The sequence below is a fragment of the Sorghum bicolor genome, chromosome 4, assembly GCF_000003195.3.
Source record: "Sorghum bicolor cultivar BTx623 chromosome 4, Sorghum_bicolor_NCBIv3, whole genome shotgun sequence".
In the NCBI taxonomy this organism is placed as follows: domain Eukaryota; kingdom Viridiplantae; phylum Streptophyta; class Magnoliopsida; order Poales; family Poaceae; genus Sorghum; species Sorghum bicolor.
Window position 1 is genome coordinate 27,360,066 of NC_012873.2, and position 9,807 is coordinate 27,369,872.

Below are 9,807 nucleotides of genomic sequence, written 5' to 3' on the forward strand. Positions count from 1 at the left end.
AGAAGAAGGATCTCCGGTTCTTCACGACGGCAGTCATGCTGCATGCTGCAGGTAACTCTAGACGATCCCCGTTTATATTCCGGCGGCGCCTCCTCTTCATGTATAGTTATCTTCTCTTTCCATACCTAACTCGGTGCTATAATCTCCTCTGGATAATTCTGTTTAAACTCTACGTCTTCTAACCTTACAAGTTCTCCTTCATAGTCTGCCCATCCGTCCTTGATGATTTGCCTCCTCTGGTTGCGGTTGCGTCATTTTCTTACCTGCTTAGATTCTTAAACGATATAGTCAGGGTCAATAAAATAACGGCGTACCTTCTTTGAGGGGAAGTGCATATGGACTTCTCCGGTTCCAATGTAGATAATTGCTTTAACGGTGCTGAGGAACGGTCTTCCAAGGATGATGGGTGGATCGTACTCGTCTTCTCCCATGTCAATAACCTGAAAGTCTGTGTAGACAAAGTGATCGTCTATTTTGATTGGGACATCAGTTACTGTTCCTTTAACTTCTCGAAATGTCTGATCTGCCATCTAGAGCTGAATGTATGTTGGTCTTAGGGGCATGGTTCCGAACAAGTGCTGATATGTGACTGCGGCCATTATGTTGATGCTCGATCCGGTGTCACAAGTCGTCTTGTAGAAGTTGTATCCATTTATTGAGCAGTAGATGCTTGGCATTCCTGGGTCGTCCTTCTTGGTAAAAAACGGTGACTTAAGTTGGTGGTCTTGGCCTCCATGAACTGCAGTGACCATCTTAGCTGACTCGGTCCACACTTGCTTGTTCCTGTTCCTCCTGTTGGTCCTCTTCCTTGATTCACGTCTGGATTGATCTGGGATTTGTGTAGTCTTGTTCTTGAAGAAAAACGTCTCCTTCTTCCCTTTGATGTAGAAACTGATCTTGGCAGCACTGGCGTAGATGACAGCTCCCGCGGTGTTTAAGAATGGCCTCCCTAATATGATAGGTGCCCTCTCCTCATTACCGGTCTCTACCACTACAAAGTCTGCTGGGGCATATAAGGTACCAACTCGGACACAAAAGTTCTTCAATATTCCTTTTGGAAAACTTATTGTCTGATCTGCAAACTGCAAACACATGGTTGTTTCTAATAAAGGATATGTAAAGAAATTTTCATAGAGTACCCTGGGTATAATGTTGACACTGGAGCCAAAGTCGCAGAGTGCTTCTGGGACGTCCACCATGCCAATGGAGATCGGGATGACGGGGCGTCCTGGATCGCCTCTCTTGACCGGCAGAAGGTCAGTAGTGAATTCAGTGATGGGGTTACTCCAATTATTACCTGCATCAAACATGTCTACAAGATTTGCAGATTCTAATCCTTCCGGTTGTGATGGTATACCGGGGTTAGTAGCAGGAACAGCAGCAGCTATTTGATTTAACTGAGATTCAATCATTTTATTAAAGCTAATTTGATTCTTGATGGCAGTAGAGAAATTATCCATTCTATTATTTATATTTTCTAGCATTTTATCATTTGATGCCAATTTCTTAGATAGGTTATCCATTAGCTTTCCTTGATTAGACACTAACTCTCTCAGAGGTGGAAAATTATTATTATTGTTGTAAGAACTGTTACCTTGATAATTACCTGAGTAGTTAGGCCTCTGTTGATTCCAACCTTGATTTTGTTGAGGACGGTTGTAGTAGTTGTTGTTGTTATTGTTGATGTAGTTCACATCCTCAAGTATCTCAGGCCAGTGATTGCCTGAGTGTGGGGGTATAAACCCCTATACCCTTACGGCTAGACTTCAGCCAGGAAACTTGGCCCACTACGAGACGAGTTCAGGGCTTGATCAGACAGCCCGGAGTTTCGCGCAAGGAAACAAGACGTGGAGATCAAGCAGAACTCTAGTCGGTTAGAATAGGAATTGATATCGAATTATCTATGGCAATTGTAACCGACTAGGATTAGTTTCTAGATCTGTAACCCTGCCCTCCAGACTATATAAGGAGGGGCAAGGGACCCCCCTAGGACATCATATTCTCTCAGCACAAATCAATACAACCAGACGCAGGACGTAGGTATTACGCCAATTCGGCGGCCGAACCTGGATAAAAAGCTTGTCCGTGTCTTGCGTCACCATCGAGTTCGTAGTTTGCGCACCGTCTACCGATAAACTACTACCGTGGGTATACCCCAAGGTAGACTGCCGACTAGCTTTCGTCGACAGTGGCGCGCCAGGTAGGGGGTGTGCGTGCAACTTTTCCGGCGAACAAGATGGTCACGATCCCAGCTTCCGCGACCGTGCCCGAAGGCCTCACGTTCACCGTCGGCCAGATCACGTGGACGACGTGCAGCGGCGGTTTCGCAACCACGGTCCCGAAAGAGATCCAGATCCAATCTGAGATCACGCCGTCTCCGACCACACGTATGACGGCACCAAGCTTCCGACCACCGTTCCCACTCTACAAGGGAAAGGAGATCGACTGCTCGGACCTCTTCCAAGCGCTCGATCGCGCCGACTCCAAGCTACTCGAAGTCTCCCAACTAATAGATGGAGTTCTGCGCCGGCCCGACCAAGCCGCTCGAGCGGATTTTTCGAAATCCCGCCGGCCAACTCGTGTCACCACACACGAACGGCTGGGAACGTCCCTGACGATAACCTCAACCCCCTCAGGACGATCCGTCGAGCTCAAAAAGGAAGACTATCCTTGCGGCCTGAATAACTCGGCCTCTGTTTACTCACAGCATGTCCAATCCGTTTTCAGCAAAGCGGGCTGGTCGCCGACAAGGAACAATCGTCACCATGTCAACATGGTGACAATCCGAGAGCTACGGGACGGCCAGGTTTCCAGCACCAACTCAAGCACCGGCTCCGTCCCCACCGAGGTTATAAACACCGATGACGAGGGCTACGACCTGGATTTTCCTTCACACCCTCCGGGTTTCGACCGATTCCCGATATTCCCCCCCCGGCGAGGGGATATCGTGTTCAATGTCAGCGCCGACGAACCGGCCGTTGACGGAGAAACAGATGACCAGAGGCAACTCCGCGAACAGCGTAACGCCGATCGCGCCCGACGACGTGCGGACGAGCAACAACAGATGCCACCAAGTAACCTCAACGATGCCTTTGACATGGTCGGGGACCAGCCGGTCTACAAAACGCCAAGCGCCAACGTGGCTGTCGCCATGGCCAACCTGGATCGGCTTCCTGACACCCCCGAATGCCAGGGAGTCCGGACCAGTATCCGAGCACACCTGATCGCCGCAATGGGACAGACAGCCACTCTGCTCAAGAGAGTCCAGGACGTCTCTTATACGGAAGCCGCCTCCGACCAGACTAATCGTAGCCGGGCCTCACCCAGCAGGCGCCGCCGCAGCCGCTCCCCCGACAACCGTCGAGGGGACTCACGACGCGACGATGGTGGTCGGGACGCCGATGGCCGCCGCCAGCAGAACCATGTACGCGGCCAAGAAGAAGAAGATCAACACAGGGATCTCCGCCACAACATCCCTCCCATAGACGCCCGGGACCGCATCAACAAGCGCGCCGCAGAGAGAGCAGTCCACGAAAACCTGCGCCGCATCGAGTACGATGCGACCCACGGTCCTCCGGGCCTAAGGCAGTTCTCCTCACACCTCCGCCAGGTCGTGTGGCCCCGCAATTTCAAGCTCGAAAAACTTAAAAAATACGACGGCAAGGAAAATCCAGAGAACTGGATCACTCTCTACGAAATCGCCGTCCGATCAGCGGCAGGAGATGAGCACGTCATGGCTAACTACTTCCCCGTAGTCCTCGACCAGGCTGGTCATCAGTGGCTTCTCGGCTTGCCCGAGGACTCCTTCGACTCTTGGGAAGAGCTACGACAGGCTTTCATCGACAACTTCATCGCCACATGCGAGCAGCCCGGAAACAAGTATGACCTTGAAAGGATAAGAGATAGGAAGAATGAACCTCTGCGCGATTACATCCGACGATTCTCGGATATGCGCCTCAAAATCCCGAAGATTTCTCATGACGAGGCCATATCAGCCTTTATCAAGGGCTTGCGTTTCCATGAAGCGCTGAGGAACAAGCTGTTGCGTAAGTGCCCATCAACGGTAGCAGAGCTCCTCGCCACGGCTAAAAATTACGCCGATGCTGATGACGCAGAAAAACTAATCCGAGACGACGCGAGAGGCCCCGACCAGCCTTCTCGGCGAGACGACGGTCGTGGTCGCTACGACAACAGAAATCACCGCCGCTCCGACAACCGCGATCACCGAGAGGGTTGGGATCGGCGGCGCGACAGCCGCGACGACTCCAGAGGAAAGCGCCCTCGTGAATACGACCACGAAGTAAATACGGTCAAACGTCCCAACGGACGACAGGACTACCAAGACGACTACAACAAAACGTTGAAGGGACCGTGCCAGCTACACCCAAAGTCTAACCATACCATGGAAGAGTGCCGCGTCCTCAAAAGTATCTATACACGGCGGGCCGCCCAAGAGGACTCCGCCAAGAAAAATAACAAACGCGACGGGCACGACCACGAAGATGAGGATGAGGACCAAGACAGGGACCCCCGACACCAATACGTTAGCCCCACCGACGTGGTCCACTCCATTTTCGGGGGCAAGGTCTCCACTGAGTCCAAGCGAGAAAGAAAGCTGTTAAAGAGAGCCTGCCTCAACATAGACAGCACGGACGGGCTGATCGCAGATCCGAAGTTTCCCGCCTGGTCCCACAGGGAGATCTCGTTCAGCAGGAAGGACTAGTGGGCCGCTATCCCAGAGCCGGGACGTTTCCCACTGATTCTTGATCCCTGCATCAATAGCATCAGATTCGAGCGCGTGCTCGTGGACGGGGGAAGCTCCATCGACATCCTTTTCCGCAACAGCCTGCCCGCCCTCAAGATATCACCGGCACAACTAAAACCTTACGACGCCCAATTCTGGGGGGTTTTGCCAGGTCAAAGTTCGGTGCCCCTCGAACAGATAACATTGCCTGTCCAATTCGGCACACCCGATCACTTCCGGACGGAGTTCATCAACTTCGTGGTCGCGGATTTCGACGGGACCTACCACGCTATACTGGGCCGCCCATCGCTGACAAAGTTCATGGCAGTCCCGCACTACTCATACCTAGTCCTTAAGATGCCCACGGAGAAGGGTGTCCTAACCATCAGAGGCAACGTCTACACTGCGTACACCTGCGAAGAAGAAAGCTTCAAGATCACCGAGGCAATTGACCTCTCAATCCGCATGGCGGAAACAGCAAACCAAGCCGCACAGCTGCCCCCCGACCAGCTCCGATTACCTGAGCAGGAGACAGCCAGAAAGAATTCGAAATCCAAGGAGCACAAAGAAGTGCAGCTGGTCGAAGGCAACCCCGAGAAAACAGCCCTCATCGGGGCTAACCTGGATCCAAAATAGGAAGACGCGCTCATCAGGTTTCTAAGGGACAACGTGAGCGTTTTCGCATGGAAACCCGCAGACATGCCCGGTGTCCCACGAAACCTGATCGAGCACTCCTTAAACGTCTCGAAGACCGCAAGACCAATCAAGCAAAAACTGCGACGGTTCGCTCGTGACAAAAAGGAGGCTATTAGGACAGAAATAACACGGCTTCTAGCAGCCGGATTCATAAAAGAAGTGTATCATCCCGATTGGCTCGCCAATCCGGTTCTTGTACGCAAAAAGAATAATGAATGGAGAATGTGCGTTGATTACACCGATCTCAACAAACACTGTCCTAAAGATCCTTTTGGTCTTCCTCGCATCGACGAGGTGGTCGACTCAACGGCCGGATGCGAACTCCTCTCCTTTCTAGATTGCTACTCTGGTTATCACCAGATCTCGTTAAAGGAAGAAGATCAGATCAAAACATCCTTCATCACACCCTTCGGCGCATACTGTTACACTACCATGTCTTTCGGACTTAAAAACGCCGGGGCCACTTATCAAAGGGCCATCCAGCAATGCCTCCACGACGAGATTCGCGATGACCTCGTCGAGGCCTATGTGGACGACGTGGTCGTAAAAACAAGGGACGCGAGCACCCTAATCGACAACTTAGACCGAACCTTCAAGGCACTCAATAGGTACAAGTGGAAGCTCAACCCCAAGAAATGCATTTTCGGCGTTCCTTCCGGCCTACTGCTCGGCAACGTCGTCAGTCGCGACGGCATACGACCAAACCCTTCAAAAGTCAAAGCCGTACTCGACATGCGACCACCGAAGAACGTCAAGGATATTCAGAAGCTAACCGGATGCATGGCCGCCCTCAGTCGTTTCATCTCAAGGCTGGGAGAAAAAGGCCTCCCTTTCTTCAAACTACTGAAAGCGTCAGAAAAATTCTCTTGGACAGAAGAAGCCGACGCTGCGTTCACTCAGCTTAAGACCTTCCTCACTTCACCGCCTGTCCTCACAGCGCCTCAGCCCAATGAAGACCTACTCCTTTACATTGCTGCAACCGACAGGGTTGTTTCCACGGCAATAGTGGTCGAGCGAGATGAACCAGGTCATGTCTTCAAGGTCCAAAGACCCGTTTACTTCATAAGCGAAGTTTTAAACGAATCCAAGGCCAGGTACCCACAAATACAGAAGCTTATATACGCCATCCTAATAACGTCAAGAAAGCTGAAGCACTACTTCGACGGCCATCGAGTCCTGGTGACAACCAGCTTTCCTCTCGGGGACATCCTGCGCAATAAAGACGCCAATGGCAGAATCGTGAAATGGGCAATGGAATTATGTCCATTTTCCCTAGAGTTCTAGAGTCGCACCACTGTCAAGTCTCAAGCCCTGGTCGATTTCATTGCCGAATGGACGGATCTCAACGAGCCTTCCGTCCCAGATGTCTCAGACCACTGGTCAATGTTCTTTGATGGGTCCTTGAACATCAACGGTGCAGGCGGTGGGATATTGTTCGTATCACCAAACAAGGACAAACTCCGCTACGTCCTTCGGATCCTTTATCCGGCGTCAAACAATGTCGCCGAATACGAAGCATGCTTACATGGCGTACGACTAGCCGTTGAACTGGGGGTCAAGCGCCTCTATGTCTACGGCGACTCCGCTCTGGTCATCAACCAGCTCAACAAGGAGTGGGACGCAACCCACGAGAAGATGGATCTCTACTGCAAAGAAATTCGCAAATGGGAAACTAACTTCTATGGCATAGAGTACATCCACGTGGTCCGGGATAAGAACCAAGCAGCAGATGCGTTGTCAAAGTTAGGCTCATCTCGGGCCCAAATCCCGCGGGGTATTTTCGTCCAGGACATCCATGAGCCGAGCGTAGGCTCCCCCCTGGTCGACAAACAACCCACCGAGGCAATGCTCATAGATGACGCCACTCCGACAACCGGTGGGCGTGACTGGCGTACCCCGTTCATCAAATACATATCAGACGGGACAGGCTTTCAGGACAAAACTGAGAACGAACGTCTCATCCGACGATCAAAGAACTACATCCTGGTCGACGGAAAACTCATGCGAAAAAACGCAAGCTCCGAAGTACTGCTCAAGTGCATACCCCAAGATGATGGTATCAAGCTCTTGGAAGACATACACGCCGGATCCTGCGGCAACCACGCCGCATCTAGAACGCTGGTCGGAAAGGCTTTCCGAGCAGGTTTTTATTGGCCAACCGCGGTCGGCGACGCAGAAAAACTGGTTCGGCATTGCGAAGGATGTCAGTTTTTCGCTAAGAGGACCCACGTACCTGCACATGAAATTCAAACCATCCCGACGTCTTGGCCCTTTGCTTGCTGGGGGCTTGACATGATCGGACCATTTAAACCAGCCCCGGGCAATTTCAAGTTTGTCTTCGTGTTAATTGACAAGTTCTCCAAGTGGATTGAATACATGCCCCTGGTCAAGGCAACCTCCGAGAAGGCTGTGGAGTTCCTCAATCAAATCATACACAGATTCGGCATTCCGAACAGCATAATCACCGACCTGGGCACTCAGTTTACTGGCACCACTTTTTGGGATTTCTGCGATGACAGAGGCATAGTCATAAAATATGTGTCAGTAGCACATCCACGTGCCAACGGTCAAGTTGAACGTGCTAACGGAATGATCGTTGACGCCCTAAAGAAAAGGTTGTACACCGAAAACGACAGAGCACCCGGTCGATGGATGAAAGAATTGCCGGCTGTGGTCTGGGGCCTCCGAACTCAGACCAGTCGAAACACAGGGGTGTCTCCCTACTTCATGGTGTACGGTGCAGAGGCGGTCCTGCCGTCCGACATACACTTCGGATCTCCTAGAATCGAGCACTTCGACCAGGCGACCGCCGACAACGCCAGAGGACTCGAAATCAATTGCATGGAGGAAAAGCGTTTAGTGTCGTGTCTCCAAACAGCAAAATATCTCGCAGCAGTCAGGCGATACTACAACAGGAATGTCAAGGACCGTTCTTTCGTGGTCGGCGATCTGGTGCTTCGATGGAAAACAAGCCAGGAGGGAATGCACAAGCTATCCACTCCCTGGGAAGGACCCTTCGTGGTGACCGAGGTTACACGACCTACGTCCTACAGATTGGCATACCCAGACGGAACACGAGTGCCTAACTCTTGGCACATCGACAAACTGCGACGTTTCTATCCATAAAGTTTTAATGACTTTCTTTTGTAAGTATCTTATAATTTTTGATAATGAAATTCTCTATTTTTGGCCCATACCTTGTCACACACAGCACTCGGCAAAACTCCTGCAACGGATGCTCTTAGCGACAACCAAGAAAAATACGGTGACACGTCACTCACATATTCTTACAGCGCTCAAAACAACAGTCATGACAAAAAGCAAACTTTATTACAAACTTTACATACAAAGTTTACAATAAATACCCTGACGGGCAAACACTAGTCTACTCCTACAGACTACTTTATTGGCCTGGCTGCTCGGGCTGATCACCCGCCTGGCCCTGCTGCCCGGACGAAGGGGTCGGGGCCACCGGCGCCTGGCTGGTCGAGACCGCAGGCGTCGACCGCCCATCTCCCGCAACGGACGCGCCCGACAACTCCCTGGCCGACCTATCTGAGCTCGGCTGGTCTGGAGGAGTGGCCGTTCCGCACAGATTGATGTCGCCGATCACTGTCGACGACAAGTCCAGCAGATTACCCCGAAGTTCGTCCGCTTCCTGTGGGCCGACTTCCTTCGGGTACCCCTTCTCCAGCCTGCTCAAGTCGACCAGGGGGTAGTGGGCGCGCACCATGCTGAGGACGTGCGCGCCGGCAAACTCCCCGGCGTCCTTCACAAATTGCTGGAGCCAGTCCCACGCCCGTTGCGCCTTCTCGACCGGGGTCAACTGCGGCGCGCGGGGCTGGCTCTCCGGGAGCTCGGGACTGATCAGGTCTAGGACCGGGGACACTCCTTTCCAGATCCTGCAACAGTTGACCTTCCAGGAGTCCCGGTCCTTGATCAGGTCATCCAGGTGCTTTTTGGTGTTCACCTTGAGCACTGCAAACGAAATGAAACGTTACTTTCGGCATACCAGACAAATAAAGGGGCAGGCAGCAACCAACAAGGAGGCACCCATTACCAGATAGCTCCCGGTCTTTTCGACCCAATTCCTCTTCTGCTCGCCGCCCGGACTCCAGCGCACCGGAGAGCTGTTGGCTGAGCTGCTCCTTCTCTTGTTGGAGGCTCGCCACCTCCTCCTCCAAGTCTGCGTGAATCCTAAACTGGTCAGCAAAGCAAACTATACAAGTACGCGGAGCTGCTCGGAGCGTGTGACTAACCTTCCTGCAGCCGGTACTGGTCGGCCAGACGACGAGCGAGGTCGAGACGACGCTCCTTTTCGGCACTCATCTCGACCACCTTCTCCCCGACCTCCGCGCGCAGCCGGT